This window comes from Bufo gargarizans, chromosome 4, assembly GCF_014858855.1.
Source record: "Bufo gargarizans isolate SCDJY-AF-19 chromosome 4, ASM1485885v1, whole genome shotgun sequence".
NCBI classification, from domain to species: domain Eukaryota; kingdom Metazoa; phylum Chordata; class Amphibia; order Anura; family Bufonidae; genus Bufo; species Bufo gargarizans.
This window is the reverse complement of record NC_058083.1, coordinates 396,774,879-396,791,648: the sequence shown is the minus strand read 5'-3', so window position 1 is coordinate 396,791,648 and position 16,770 is coordinate 396,774,879. Positions and strand designations below refer to the sequence as shown.

The 16,770-nt window shown below is 41.2% G+C and overlaps 1 protein-coding gene across 1 annotated transcript in view; it reads left to right on the top strand.

The window, feature by feature from the left end:
- Positions 1-16,770, top strand: part of LOC122935456 (proton-coupled folate transporter-like) — a 668,060-nt gene that overhangs the window by 376,311 nt on the left and 274,979 nt on the right. The gene's annotated exons all lie outside the window — the stretch shown is intronic.

Genomic DNA, 16,770 nt, shown 5'->3' with positions numbered 1-16,770 from the left:
AAACGGGGGGTCCCTGTTAAAGGGGCGTCACTGTAAAAGTCACTGGTAAAGAAACGTTTACTGTTAAAGGGGCGGTCACTGTTAAAGTCATTGTTAGACGGGCGGTCACTGTGAAAGTCACTGTTAAAAGGGCGGCCACTGTTAAAGGGGTGGTCAATGTTAAAGTCAATGTTAAAGGGGCGGTCACTTTGAAAGTCACTGTTGAAGAGGCGGTCACTGTGAAAGTCACAGTTAAAAGGCCGGTCACTGTGAAAGTCACTGTTAAAGGGGTGGTCACTGGTAAAGGGGCGGTCACTGCAAAGGCACTGTTAAAGGAGCGGTCACTGTGAAAGTCAATGTCAAAGTCACTGTTAAAATGGTGGTCATTTTGAAAGTCACTGTTAAAGGGGCGGTTACTGTGAAAGTCACTGTTAAAGGGGTAGGCGCTGTGAAAGTCACTGTTAATGGGGCGGCCATTGTTAACAGGGCAGTCACTGTAAAAGTCACTGTTAAAGGGGTGGCCACTGTTAAAGGGGCGGTCACTGTGAAAGTCAATGTTAAAAGGGCGGTCACTGTGAAAGTTACTGTTAAAGGGGCTGTCACTGTGAAAGTTACTGTTAAAGCGGCGGTCACTGTGAAAGTCACTGTTAAAGAGGTGGTAATTGTGAAAATCACTGTTTAAGGGGCGGTCACTGTGAAAGTCAATGTTAAAGGGGTGGTCACTGTTAAAGGGGCGGTCACTGTGAAAGTCACTGGTAAAGAAGCGTTTACTGTTAAAGGGGTGGTCGCTGTTAAAGTCACTGTTAAAGGAGAGGTCACTGTGAAAGTCACTTTTAAAGGGGCGGTCGCTGTGAAAGTCACTGTTAGAGGGGCGGTCACTGTGAAAGTCACTGTTAAAAGGGCGGCCACTGTTAAAGGGGTGGTCAATGTTAAAATCAATGTTAAAGTGTCGGTCACTTTCAAAGTCATTGTTGAAGAGGCGGTCACTGTGAAAGTCACAGTTAAAGGGCCAGTCACTGTGAAAGTCACTGTTAAAGGGGTGGTCACTGGTAAAGGGGCGGTCACTGCGAAAGTCACTGTTAAAGGAGCGGTCACTGTGAAAGTCAATGTCAAAGGAGAGGTCACAGTGAAAGTCACTGTTAAAGGGGTGGTCATTGTGAAAGTCACTGTTAAAGGGGCGGTTACTGTGAAAGTCACTGTTAAAGGGGCGGCCATTGTTAACGGGGCAGTCACTGTAAAAGTCACTGTTAAAGGGGTGGCCACTATTAAAGGGGCGGTCACTGTGAAAGTCAATGTTAAGAGGCGGTCCCTGTGAAAGGGACTGTTAAAGGGGCAGTCACTGTGAAAGTCACTGTTAACCCCTTCAGGATACAGCCTTATTTCACCTTAAGGACCAGGCCATTTTTTGCAAATCTGACCAGTCAGGTGGTGATAACTTTAAAACGCTTATACTTAGCCAGACCATTCTGAGATTCTTTCTTCTTCACATATTGTACTTCATGACACTGGTAAAATGGAGTAAAAAAAAAATCATTTTTATTTATAAAAAAAGACCCAATTTGCCCAAAATTTTTACAAATTAGCAAATTTCTAACTTTCAATTTCTCTACTTCTGCAATACATAGTACGGTAATAACTCCCCAAAAAGTTTTTAATTTGCATACCCCAAATGTCTACTTCATGTTTGGATCATTTGGGGAATGCTATTTTATTTTTTGGGGACGTTAAAAGGCTTAGAAATTTAGAAGCAATTCTTAGAAATATTTTGAAACTTTCAAAAACCCATTTTTTTAGGGACCAGTTCAGGTTTGAAGTCACTTTGTGAGGCTTACATAATAGAAACCACCCAAAAATTACTCCATTTTAGAAACTGCACCCCTCCAGGTATTCAAAACTGATTTTATAAACATTGTTAACCCTTTAGGTGCTCCACAAGAGTTATTGGCAAATGGAGATGAAATTTCATTTTTTTGCCAATTTTTCCATTTTAACCCATTTTTTCCACTAACAAAGCAAGGGTTAACAGTCAAACAAGACTGTATCTTTATTGCCCTGCCGTTTACAGAAACACCCAATATGTGGTCGTACACTACTGTACGGCCACACGGCGGGGTGTAGAGGGAAAGGAGCGCCGTGTGGGTTTTTCGGGGACTGATTTTTATGGACCGGTTTACTTACACCATGTCCTATTTCAAGAGCCCCTGATGCATCCCTACAGTAGAAACTCCTTAAAAGTGACCCCATTATGGAAACTACGGGATAAGGTGGCAGGTTTTTTGGGACTATTTTTAGGGTACATATGTTTTTAGGTTGTTCTATATAAAATTTTTGTGAGGTAAGGGTACCAAAAATTGAAATTCTGAAATTTCATCTCCATTTGCCATAAACTGTTGAGGAACACCTAAAGGGTTAATAAAGTTAGTAAAAATCAGTTTTGAATACCTCAAGGGGTGTAGTTTCTTAGATGGGTCAGTTTCTACTCTAGGGGGCATCGGGGTGGCTTCTAAATGGACATAGTGTCAATAAAAAAGGCAATCAAAATCTGCCTTCCAGAAACCATATCGGTCCTTTCCTTTTGCGCCTCCCTTTTACTGATACAGCAGTTTATGGCAGCAGATACAAAATAATTTTTTTGTATCTCTATAGTCTAAGAGTCATTTCTTGTAAGTTGTTTTTAGCCGATTGTATTAGGTAGGGGCTCATTTTTCGCGGGATAAGGGGACGGTTTTATTGGCACTATTTGGGGGGGGGGGGCTATATGACTTTTTGATCACTTGCTATTACACTTTTTTTATGTAAGGTGACAAAAAAATCTTTTTTTGCACCGGATTTTATTTTTATTTTTTGTTTTGTTTTACCGTGTTAATCTGGGGATTAGGGGTATATTTACAGAGGAGATTATTACCAATGCTGCGCTACCTAGTAAGTCTACTTTTTTTTATTTTTAGTTCTACCAAAAAAAAATTGGGGGTGTTTGGGTGTCTCAAGTCTGAGAACCATAGTTTTTTTGAATAGTCAGTGGCTAAATTGGTGAAGGGGATTATAAATTTAGAACTCCATGGAAGTGTGGTACTCCCTGAAGCAACCAATAACGCAGAGGCCCGGATGATCGGGGCACGTGTTACATTGAGTATTGGTGTCCTTCCGCATCCCCCTCCTGCGACACACTCTGCATTTTTTGGGGGTTCGTCCCTTCTTTCCAGTATGGGGGACCACACCTGGAAAGTGTTGGCCAGGGACAATCCGGGTGCCTCCAATTCCCGAGGTACTCCCACCTGCTCTTTCCCGGTCAGAAAAGATCAGGGTCTTGGGGACTGCCTCATAGAACTGGAGGAATGTCCCTATGTTGCCAGCACTCTGGAACAGTACAAAAGAGTTATTCATGGCAACCTGCACCAAGTAGACCACAACTTTTTTGTACCATGCGTTATATGGCTTGAGGACTTGATCAGAGAGATTACCTCCTCCCATATACCGATTGTAGTCAACGATACAATCGGTCTTGAGGACCGTTGCCACGGTACCTCGCACAGGGACAGGGGTGATGCTGTTACCGTGAATTGTGGACAGTACAAGGACATCCCTCTTGTCCTTATATCTGACCAGCAGCAGGTTTCCACTGGTAAGGGCACGGGTCTCACCCCTGGGGATAGGGACCTGGAGGGGGTAAGCAGGGAGGCTGCGTTGATTTTTCCGCACGGTCCCACAAGCGAACGACCATCAGATTTACCAGTTCCTCACTGAAAAAAAGACTGAAAAAGTAATATTCAGTGAAGCCCACTGTGTAAATCTGGATTACTGATTCACCAACAAAATCAGGAATTGCGGGCTCAAAATTCTCTGGCGTACACCAGACAAGTCCACCTGCAGGGGACTCAGGTGGTCTGACCTGGTGGGCCGGAAAACTAGTACGAGCCCCAGAGCTGCTCGTACTAGGCTGGGCCACAGGGTCCCTAGCATGGGGGTCCCCTCAATCCGCCTGGTGGCGTCTCTGCCGCCTTGGGGGCTCATCATCGCTTGATGATGAGGAGGATGCGGATGAAAACAGGAACATGGGGTCATCCTCATCCTCACTGGGGCTCTCGGACTTGGAGGAAAGGAGGGCGTATGACTCCTCGTCCGAGAACGTCCGGCGGGCCATAGGGGAGTCTGTGCTTGCGTGTGTGTGCGTGCGTGTAAATCTTTATTAGGTGTGCGTGTATGTGGGGCACGGGTGTTCATGCACTTACCCTATAGCTATATAAAAAAAAAAGAAAAAAAAGGAGCCCTAACAAAAAAAGAAAAAAAAAGGGTAAAAAAGAAAAAAAATACAAATGCACTGTGGGGCGGGGTGGGCGATGCGCTAACAGTGGCCAGACGCAAAGAGTGCAGGCCACAGATAGTGCATGCAAAGAAAAAATAAAATAAAAAATAACTTGCACCCCCAAAAAGTGTGTGTGTGTGTGGGGGGGCAAGCTGCAGAACCCCTGGGGGGGGGGGGGGGGTCTAGGGTCACACAGCTCACTGCTAAGGACCCCAGATCAGGGGGCTCACAGACCCAAAAAGTTTTTTTGTTTTTTTTGTTACCTAATCTAACCCTGCCTACACCTCCCACTACCTGCCTGTCCCTGCCTCCTAAGGTGTCTGATGGTACCAAAAACTCACAAGTCGGTGGGCAGCGCGATCTCCTGCTGCTCTCCCCGCTCCACGTACCGGAATGAGAGAAGCGGCGGAGATTCAAACTTGCCGCTCTCCGCCCACATGCCGCATGGGGACCAATCACAAACGATCCTGAGAAGTGGTGTGATCACCACCTCACAGGATCGCAGGACGGTGATTGGTGATGTATAATCACACCACCGATCACTGCCCTTTCCGGGTTATCGGGTCATCAAAGATCCGAATAACCCGGAAACGCAGAAAACCGCAAGTCTGAATTGACCTGCGGTTTTCTGCAATCGCTGACATCGGGGGGTCACAAGACCCCCCTGGGCATTGGTACAGACTGCCTGCCGAATGATTTCGGCAGGCATTTGGTTCCGATCACCGCAGTTAAGTACCAGGACATCAGGGCGTACTGGTACGCCCTATGTCCTGAAGAGGTTAAAGGGGTGGCCACTGTGAAAGTCACTGTTAAAGGGGCGGTCACTGTGAAAGTTACTGTTAAAGGGGTGGTCAATGTGAAAGTCACTGTTAATGGGGCAGTCAATGTGAAAGTCAACTTTAAAGGGGCGGTCACTGTGAAAGTCACTGTTAAAGGGGCGGTCACTGTGAAAGTCACTATTAAAGGGGCGCTCACTGTGAAAGTCACTGTTAAAGGGGCGGTCAATGTGAAAGTCACTGTTAAAGGGGTGGTCACTGTGAAAGTTACTATTAAAGGGGCGCTCACTGTGAAAGTCACTGTTAAAGGAGCGGTCAATGTGAAAGTCAACTTTAAAGGGGCGGTCACTATGAAAGTCACTGTTAAAGGGGTGGTCACTGTGAAAGTCACTGTTAAAGGGGTGGTCACTGTGAAAGTTACTATTAAAGGGGCGGTCACTGTGAAAGTCACTGTTAAAGGGGCGGTCACTGTTAAAGAGGCAGCCATTGTAAAGTCACTGTTAAAGGGGCGGTCACTGTTAAAGGGATGGTCACTGTTAAAGTCACTGTTAAAGGAGAGGTCACTGTGAAAGTCACTGTTAAAGGGGAGCTCATTGTGAAAGTCACTGCTAAAGGGGCGCTCACTGTGAAAGTCACTGTTAAAGGGGCGGTCGCTGTGAAAGTCACTGTTAAAGGGGCAGGCCCTGTGTAAGTCACTGTTAAAGGGGCGGTCACTGTGAAAGTCACTGTTAAAGGGGCGTTCACTGTTAATGGGGTGGTCACTGTAAAAGTCACTGGTAAAGGAGAGGTCAATGTGAAAGTCACTGTTAAAGGGGAGGTCACTGTGAAAGTCACTGTTAACAGAGCAGTCACTGGGAAAGTCACTATTAAAGGGGCGGTCATTGTGAAAGTCACTATTCCAGGGGAGGTCACTGTTAAAGGGGTGGTCACTGTAAAAGTCACTGTTAATGTGGCGGTCATTGTGAAAGTCACTGTTAAAGGGGCAGTCACTGTGAAAGTCACTTTTAAAGAGGCAGGCACTGTAGAGGTCTCTGTTAAAGGGGCGGGCAATGTGTTAGTCGCTGTCAAAGGGACGGGCCCTTTTTAAGTCACTGTTAAAGGGGTGGTCACTGTGAAAGTCACTGTTAAAGGAGAGGTCACTGTGAAAGTAACTGTTAAAGGGGTGATCATTGTGAAAGTCAATGTTAAAGGGGTGGTCACTGTTAAAGGGACGGTCACTGTGAAAGTCAATGTTAAAGGGGCGGTCACTATGAAAGTCACTGTTAAAGGGGCAGTCACTGTGAAAGTCACTATTAAAGGGGTGTTTACTGTTAAAGGGGCGGACACTGTGAAAGTCACTGTTAAAGGGGTGGTCATTGTGAAAGCCACTGTTAAAGCGGCAGTCACTTTGAAAGTAACTTTTAAAGGGGCGGACACTATGAAGGTCATTGTTAAAGAGGGGCACTGTGGAGGTCAATGTTAAAGGGGCGGACACTATGAAGGTCTCTGTTAAAGGGTTGGTCACTTTAAAAGTCACTGTTAAAGGGGCGGTCACTGTAAAAGTCACTGGTAAAGAAGCGTTCACTGTTAAAGGGGCGGTCACTGTTAAAGTCACTGTTAAAGGAGAGGTCACTGTGAAAGTCACTGTTAAAGGGGTGGTCATTGTGAAAGTCAATGTTAAAGGGGTGGTCACTGTTAAAGGGACGGTCACTGTGAAAGTCAATGTTAAAGGGGCGGTCACTATGAAAGTCAGTGTTAAAGAGGCGGTCACTGAGAAAGTCACTGTTAAAGGGGCAGTCACTGTGAAAGTCACTGTTGAAGGGGTGGTTACTGTTAAAGGGGCGGACACTATGAAAGTCACTGTTAAAGGGGCGGTCATTGTGAAAGTCACTGTTAAAGCGGCAGTCACTGTGAAAATCACTTTTAAAGGGGCGGTCACTGTTAATGGGGCAGACACTATGAAGGTCATTGTTAAAGAGGGGCACTGTGAAGGTCAATGTTAAAGGGGCGGCCACTGTGAAGGTCAATGTTAAAGGGGCTGGCACTGTTGAGGTCATTGTTAAAGGGGCAGGTACTGTAGAGGTCACTGTTATGGGGGAAACTGTTGATATCTTTTTACAACACACTGAAACATAAAATTAAATAGATGAAATATACCCGTGCAAAGCCGGGTCCTTCTGCTAGTAATTTATAATTGTATAGTCCGCACCAACCCAAACCACTGCCAGAGCTACCCTGTTTTTCCAACAAATATGGAACCAACAAAAATATCTCTTTTAATAATTTTAATTGCCATCAATTTGCAAATTTGACAAAGAAATATGGTTTGAAAAGACTTTTTTTAAATTTTTTTTAATTTTTATTTTTTCGTCTTTTCATAACAATTAGAAAACCCTCCCCTCCCTCCCCCCCAATTTGTGGTGCGTCAAAGTAGAACCCCTATATATGAAACAACTTGACCTCAGCTAATCAATCCTCCAACCACCCCATATCTTACTCCACTGGTCCTCAATTTCCCTCCGTTTATATATAATTTTCTCATAGTTCTTTACCTTATCAGTTAAATTTATCCATGTATTTATGTCTGGAGTGGATCGGGCAAACCAGATCCGACTGATCAAAACTCTAGCCAACATCAGTATTCTGCTCAGGAAAATCTTTTGATACTTGTGATTTTTTTTGTTTGGAAAGATCATTAAGAACAAATACTTGTGGTTCAAAAGGAATTTGAATCTTTAATTTATACCTAATACAATTATTGATACTATTCCAGTAATTTATAAGTTCTGGACAGGTCCATATCATATATGGTTTGAAAAGACTTAAAAAAAAAATTGTAAGTTTATCCCCAAAAAAGTGAAGAACAATTCTATAAAAAATACATGAACAAATAGCCCTATATGTCATGGAAAAAATGTCCCAAAAATATTTTGGTTCCTTCAAAAATTAAAAAGTTAGGATTATGAAGCCATAGGCCAGGGTTTTAAGTGATTACAAAAGTAGAGCTGAAAGCTTCTAGGAAGAAAGTCCTGTCACCTCCCCAGTAGGAGACCTCTATTTGATTTTTAAATGTTGACACTATTATGTTTACTTGTATGAAATTATTGTCAATTATGTTCACAGATTAGAATTGGCGGACTTATGGATTTTATAATATTAACTATGTAATATGGATTTAAATTTTTGTATTATAATAAAAAAAATATAAAAAAATATAAAAAAAAGAAAGTCAACAACCATTATAAGTAAGTGTTCACTGAAATGCCAACCACTAAAATCTACTCTTTTTTGCAGTAACTTAGGTATATTCATACAAAAAAAGACTCTGCATGCTGCTCCTCTGGGTGATTATGGAACAATTATCTTCTTAAAATATTGTAAAGCAGCATTTTTCAGTGCATTCACTACAACGGACCCCTAAGAGAGATGGCCTGAGGTAGTACACAGTGGCACAGGGCCACTGCCACTCAAAGGCTCCTGTGGGGGCTTGTTGCAAAACCTGTATCTCATAAAGATCCAGAGATCTGCTAGATTTATTTCATGCTGGTATCTGAGGGGATGTGTCCGTTCTGGTTCTCCCTATCACAGCTCAGGGGCATATACTTTTTATTACAGCTCTTTCCCTGTGACTGTCACAAAGAGCAAACAGCAGGTGGTGCTCTACAGATACATTTTATTGAATAACTCAATGTCTTTACAAATTGTTTTATTAAATGTAATTCCAAAAGTATCCCCATCCAGGTCCTGATAAAAAAAAATGGGACACCCCTTTAATAACTACAGCAGAAAAACTTTATAGCTGTAAATAGAAAATATATAATTGTTGTTTGTTGTCATCCCTCTAATTTTATGGAAAAAAGGTATCACTTTTAAAAAAAAAGGGCGACACAAGGTTATAATATTCTATTGATGAAAAATGAAAAAAGGAAATTTAAATGTAAGAGGGATAACATTTTGTCATCATTTCTTCTACTGCGATGATAAGCATATTCCACATGAAATTCTGCATGATTGATGGTCTTTATAATCTATTACGTGTGAATGTTTGCTATAATAATTTATGAAAATTGACTACTTCTAAATTTGAAAGTATGAGCAAACATATTTTCTAAAGTCAGCATTAGTGTCCTGCATAAAATGTACAGGACAGTGATTAATTACCGCCATATATCTTATATAAACCTCTAATTGTTCTTTCAAAACTCACTTACAAGGGCTAAATAGCTTGACATTGTATTTAATATTTAAGTGAAATATATTTTTTTAAATTAAAAGTCGAAAGAGTAATTAACCTTCAGCACTTATACATATAATCAATCAAGTCAAGGCAACTAGCACTTATAATTGATACTTAGCTACAATTTGAAAATATATGAAATCAGTGTAATAAGTATGTGAAAATTAGAAAAAATGCATATTCTTGTCAAAAGTGATTTTTAAACTTTTTATTTTACTTGGATTAATATATATAGTAAGAGTTTTGGGTGTCAGCTGAGACTAGAGGCTATTGACTGATAGAAGTTGGAGATTGCACATACAGTGTATTTTAGTCTTGAGCGAATCGAGCTTCGGATCATTGATCCGATTTGTTCAAAAACTTTGATTTTAACCCTTTCGCTACCAGCACTGTACATGTACGTCGCTGGAGCGATGTGTAAACATGGCGCCCGCTTGCACGTGCGGCAAGCGCCATGGCCGGCAAATCACTGCTATTTCAAACAGCAGAGACCTGCGGCTAATTACAGTGACCGGCAATAATGCCGATCATCGTGATTAAATGCTTTAGATGCTGTGACCAAGTGCGATCGCAGCATCTAAATGTGTAAAAACCCTGAAGCGCGATGCCTCGTGTGGCCAAATGTGGCATTGGTACTTCTGCTGATGAGGCTGAAAGTGCTCAAGCTGCAACTCTTTTTTGGGCCACCAGATACCAGTTCAGGATAAGAAATGAGCAAAATCGAGTTTAAATGGCATTTTTAAAATCCTTGATAGACCAAAATTAAAAATTTAAAAAACACAATTTCTAGGCTCATATATGAGCCACAAAATCATCACAAAAAATGTAAAAAAAGGTAAATTATATATATATATATATATATATATATATATATATATATATATATATATATATATATATAGAAAAAGAAAGTCCAGCGGGAGCACCAGCCTGAAGGGTGGGTGCAAAATCCAAGGGGGATGACGGCAGTCCCCAATATGTAAGAGAAGAAATAGGACTGCACTCCGGATATTCATGAAAAAAATCAAGTGGTTTTATTCACCCATATTTGGCAAATCTTGCGACGTTTCAGCTCTTGCGAGCCTTTCTCAAGCATAGAATAAGTGAAAGTGAACACATATAAAGCGTTACAAAAAGTGTTACACCCATCGGGGTGTGGTTACAATCAACTTAATTACAGACATGTGTTACAATTTAAAGTGCATGTTTGACATAGTAACTAGTGGAATACATTTTTTGATATCAGTGTATAATTCCTAGACATACAGAATAAAAATATATCCAGGACCAGTGTTCCAATTAGAATCATAAAGTGATATAAACATACTGAATAGGGATCCTAGGAGTAGACTCAGCAAGCCATGGAGCCCACACATACCATCGTGTATCCTTAGCGTCCCGGTCTCGTCAATGCGCATGTCCAGAGTGACGACATCATGTACGTCGCCATGCAAGGTAGGTGCGCATGCGTACTATGCAGTAGCATCTCGCCGCACCATCTTCGTTAATGGAACATAGCCCCAAGTGTCAGCTCTATGTCCATCATATAGATGGTAACTAAACGGAGTAAATATCCTCCCAATGTATATAAAGAGCCATAACTATAAGACACAATTCATAAAGGGTGTTAAAGACCGCAGCAGGGATCTCCTGCAGGGACCAGCATCGGGACCGGGGTCCCCACCTCTCGGGAAGGACACCGGACCGTGGGGTCGTCTACGTCAGGGGGAACATCTCCATGAACCCCACCGACGTATCTAGCCCTCTTGCTGGAAATAAAGCAGTCTGGGAGGGGTAATCCCTCACCTTTACAAGGAGCGAAAACATGCTGGAGCTTAATGAAATATCTGAAATAGCGCATACACCATAGGACACTGTGGTTGGTACAGGGCTGCACCGCTTCCATTGAGTCAAAGTCCAGGGGTCCGTACCCAGCACTGTGAGAGTAAAAAATTCTAAAAGGCAAGAAGAAGATATATATATTTTAGTTTCCAAATCTGTCAGTTATACAGTTGCATATATTACTTTCACAATTCTGTTGCACCTATTATATATGTGGAAATGGTACATCACATACATGCGTGGAAAGGACGGACAGGCAACAGAACAGCAGACACCTATCTAAACTCAACATTTCGTACATCCACCTCAGTTCTCTTTTCTTGAGAATAGCCAAGCGGTCTCCACCTCTCCTTGGGAGCTCAACATGATCAAGTATCCAGCATCTCAAGTCCCGTTCTGAATGCCCAAGGGACGAAAAATGCCTGGAGACCGGTAAATCGGCACGTTTTTTTCTTATTGAATTCCTATGATTATTCAATCTTAATTTTAGTTCAGTAGACGTTTCACCAATATATACTAAATTGCATGGACATGCTAACACGTAAATCACATAAGAAGATGAACAATTTAGGTGAAACCTGATGGGATACCCCGGTTCTATATGTATTGCCCAAAGTCCACAAAACTCTTGTGGACCCCCCCGGCCGCCCCATCGTTTCTGGTACGGACTCTATCTTTAGTAAAATCGCCATGTTTCTTGATAGGATCTTGCGAGAATTCTCGACGGCCGGTAAATCATATATTCAGGACACTGGGCATTTCTTACAGCAATTGAGAGCAGTTGATACAGCTGAGTTACAGACTGCTACTCTCGTGTCCTTTGACGTTGTATCTTTATACACGTCAATAGGACACGAGAAGGGCATTTCTGCTGTGAATAAATATCTGGATGGAGCGTCCATTACACAAAATTCCAAATGTTTTATTAATATTCTGCTGAGACTCATTCTGGAAAATAATTATTTCCTTTTCCAGGACACCTTTTTTAGTCAAAAACGTGGCGTTGCGATGGGGTCCAATGTGGCCCCCACGTACGCAAATATTTACATGCGGCACATGGAGGAGGACTTCATCTATGTATCCCACCACTTTCAGTATGTTATTGGGTGGTGGCGGTACATAGATGACGTCTTCCTCCTGTGGTCGGGCACAGAAGTGCAGCTGACTGAGTTTCATACATATTTAAATAGCATTGATCCTGACCTCCAATATACGGTGTCCTACTCCAGGACTGAACTATCCTTCCTCGATACCAATGTCAGATTGGTTGATGGTTCGATCAATACAGGCCTGTATGTCAAGCCAACTGACAGGAATACCATGTTAAGATACGAAAGTAGTCATCCCCGTAGTTTAATCAAACATCTTCCACATTCACAATTTCTACGTGCTAGACGCATAGTATCCGAGCAGACCGAGTTAATATCTTCATTGGATATGATGGTAGATAAATTCAAGAAACGGGGTTATCCCCACCGATTGCTGTCTGCCCAAAAAAATGACGTTCTGCAGAACAACCCTAAAAAAGTCATCTCTAACCTACAGAGGACCCGCAGAATACCTTTCATGTCCACATATTCTGAGTGCAGTGTGGAGATGGGACGTATTCTAAAGGATAATTGGAACATCCTCAGTAGGTCCATAAAAGATATACCTGAATTGAATTCCCCTCCTCTCCTATCATATCGCAAAAGTAAAAATATTAAGGACCATTTGGTTAGAGCGGATGTAGGCCCCAAAAAAATCAGCATACAACGTACATTGTCTAAATCAGGACATGGTTGTTATCCATGTCTCAATTGTGTCAACTGTCGTTATATATGTAAATCTAGATCTTTTATACATCCTACCACACATAAAGAATATCCCATCAGGTTTCACCTAAATTGTTCATCTTCTTATGTGATTTACGTGTTAGCATGTCCATGCAAATTAGTATATATTGGTGAAACGTCTACTGAACTAAAATTAAGATTGAATAATCATAGGAATTCAATAAGAAAAAAACGTGCCGATTTACCGGTCTCCAGGCATTTTTCGTCCCTTGGGCATTCAGAACGGGACTTGAGATGCTGGATACTTGATCATGTTGAGCTCCCAAGGAGAGGTGGAGACCGCTTGGCTATTCTCAAGAAAAGAGAACTGAGGTGGATTTACGATTTAGATACTCTGCACCCCAGAGGATTAAATGTTGAGTTTAGATAGGTGTCTGCTGATCTGTTGCCTGTCCGTCCTTTCCACGCATGTATGTGATGTACCATTTCCACATATATAATAGGTGCAACAGAATTGTGAAAGTAATATATGCAACTGTATAACTGACAGATTTGGAAACTAAAATATATATATCTTCTTCTTGCCTTTTAGAATTTTTTACTCTCACAGTGCTGGGTACGGACCCCTGGACTTTGACTCAATGGAAGCGGTGCAGCCCTGTACCAACCACAGTGTCCTATGGTGTATGCGCTATTTCAGATATTTCATTAAGCTCCAGCATGTTTTCGCTCCTTGTAAAGGTGAGGGATTACCCCTCCCAGACTGCTTTATTTCCAGCAAGAGGGCTAGATACGTCGGTGGGGTTCATGGAGATGTTCCCCCTGACGTAGACGACCCCACGGTCCGGTGTCCTTCCCGAGAGGTGGGGACCCCGGTCCCGATGCTGGTCCCTGCAGGAGATCCCTGCTGCGGTCTTTAACACCCTTTATGAATTGTGTCTTATAGTTATGGCTCTTTATATACATTGGGAGGATATTTACTCCGTTTAGTTACCATCTATATGATGGACATAGAGCTGACACTTGGGGCTATGTTCCATTAACGAAGATGGTGCGGCGAGATGCTACTGCATAGTACGCATGCGCACCTACCTTGCATGGCGACGTACATGATGTCGTCACTCTGGACATGCGCATTGACGAGACCGGGACGCTAAGGATACACAATGGTATGTGTGGGCTCCATGGCTTGCTGAGTCTACTCCTAGGATCCCTATTCAGTATGTTTATATCACTTTATAATTCTAATTGGAACACTGGTCCTGGATATATTTTTATTCTGTATGTCTAGGAATTATACACTGATATCAAAAAATGTATTCCACTAGTTACTATGTCAAACATGCACTTTAAATTGTAACACATGTCTGTAATTAAGTTGATTGTAACCACACCCCGATGGGTGTAACACTTTTTGTAACGCTTTATATGTGTTCACTTTCACTTATTCTATGCTTGAGAAAGGCTCGCAAGAGCTGAAACGTCGCAAGATTTGCCAAATATGGGTGAATAAAACCACTTGATTTTTTTCATGAATATCCGGAGTGCAGTCCTATTTCTTCTCATATATATATATATATATATATATATATATATATATATATATATATATATATATATATATATATATATATAATAAAAGAATTCCGCAGCACATCCACGTAGTAAAGAAAATGAAAAAAACTTTATTCACCAAGCATGCGACGTTTCAATCCTCTCAATGGGATTTTCCTCAAGCGGTGACATAGTGGGCAGTGCTCTATGCCTATTTAAGCACAATCTCATAATTGAACAATCCATAGTTAAATTACATTCATTACTAGTAATATATATATAAAAAATCATAATACAAGCAGTGTCAATAGTATGTTAATACAATCAAATCCTATCACAGATTTATGTGCAGTGATACAGTGTACATAGTGCCCCTAACCTATCTAATATACAATATACAAAGACAATACTTTAATAACGATCATAATTGATTCAGGTGTCGATCATATAAATAACTAAAATGTGCAGGTGTACCTTCAGTAGAATGATGAACAACATTGTAGAGACGTACGGAGGGGTCAGTACTCGTGGATGCCGGCGTCTCAGGCATACCATTGCGCATGTCTGGAGGACCTTCCTGGGACTTCTAATCACCTGATCTCTCATCTCAGACATGCATTACACTGCGCATGTCTAAGGACCTTCAGGAATGTAGACACTCCCCCGGTCATGTGTTAGAGTATATCACATGATCGGAATAGACAACCAGGAACTCCAAGTGTTCGATAATGATACAGGCATATGTGTAACTCTGTTCATATGTTAATATAGATGTTAAAGATGTGAATATATAAACATATAAACAATGCACACATTAAGTTCCTAGGCCACACTGTCTATATTAAAGATATATAGCCATCCCAAAAAAGATTTTTTTGGGGGGGATCAAGAATACAGGCATAAGAAAAAATATACCAGCAATGCGACTTGGCAGAGACTAATCGCACTCCACATTGTGTCGACTCACCCGGAAAGAAACATATATGAGCTAATGATCTCTCAGGGAGAAATACGTGACCCTATATAACTGGAAGTACCATTATTATATGCGGATAGGCTTTATGTGATAAGCGAGAATTTCGCCGCTTCTCCAATGCAATCTTAAATTCAGTATAGTAATTATTCAGTGGTCCCCTAGTCTAATCGAGGAGTTCAGTACATGTGACTAATGTTGTCATCATACAGTCACAAGCTGAGTTACCCCCCTGTTTGTTGGATACCATTCCTGGAATTCCAACATGGCAGATCGGGATCATCCTCTAGATTACGGGGTACACTATCTATATCCACTATCTATATCCGTAAAAATTGTCACTTCTCTCCCCGAGATCAGTCACTCAAAAGGTCAATCCATATGTGAATCTAAACTTGTGGATGTATCGATCAGATAACCCCAAGTCACATAGCTCCTTCACATATACCCATATGCATGTATATAGATCCAAAGGAACGCATAACTGGACAAAGCAGCCAAGGAAATAATCGATCAATTTGTAAGGATAACCTGTTTATATATTAGATCAAATCATAAGTCGTGCCACGTGTAAAGCATGTTCACGTGTCTTGCTGTGCTCAGAGCACAACTCTATAAGTGTTTGTAAACAAAATTTGTTCTTGAAAACAGGGAAAATAAAAAAATCTGTATACATGAGTCCCATGATAGTCCAATGAGTAGACCTTCCATCGTTCGTCCCTACTGTAAATACGCATAGTGTTCACTATAGTCCTGAGGGTAATAAAAACAATATGTAAAACATAAGATCTCCCTGTTCAATGAGCAGGGGGCACAACCACATATATATATATATATATATATATATATATATATATATATAAGTTTAAATCACCCCCCCTTTTCCGTATAATTAAAAAATAGATACCTAAATAACAAAAAATTATAAACATCATGGGTATCACCGTGACCGAAAGCACCCATACTATTAAAATAAAAAAAAGGGTAACTAGGGTAAAAATGGCCGATTTGTCATTTTTTAATTTCTTCTCTTACCCCCCAAACAATGTAATAAGATGTGATCAAAAAGTGAAGCACACTCCAAAATGGTATCAATAAAAAATGCAGATTGTTCCTCAAAAAATGATCCCCTAAACACTTCAGTAGACATAAGTATAAAAAAGTTATGGGGTCAGAATATGTTGATATAGAAAAATATATCAAAGTTTAAATTTATTTTTACACTATTTAGACATAAATCACCTATACATATGGGGTATTGTTGTAATCGTACTGACCAAGAGAATTAAGGGCATGGGTCAGTTTTGCCAAAAACAAAACGTTGTGGGAACAAAACCCGTAAAACTGTGGAG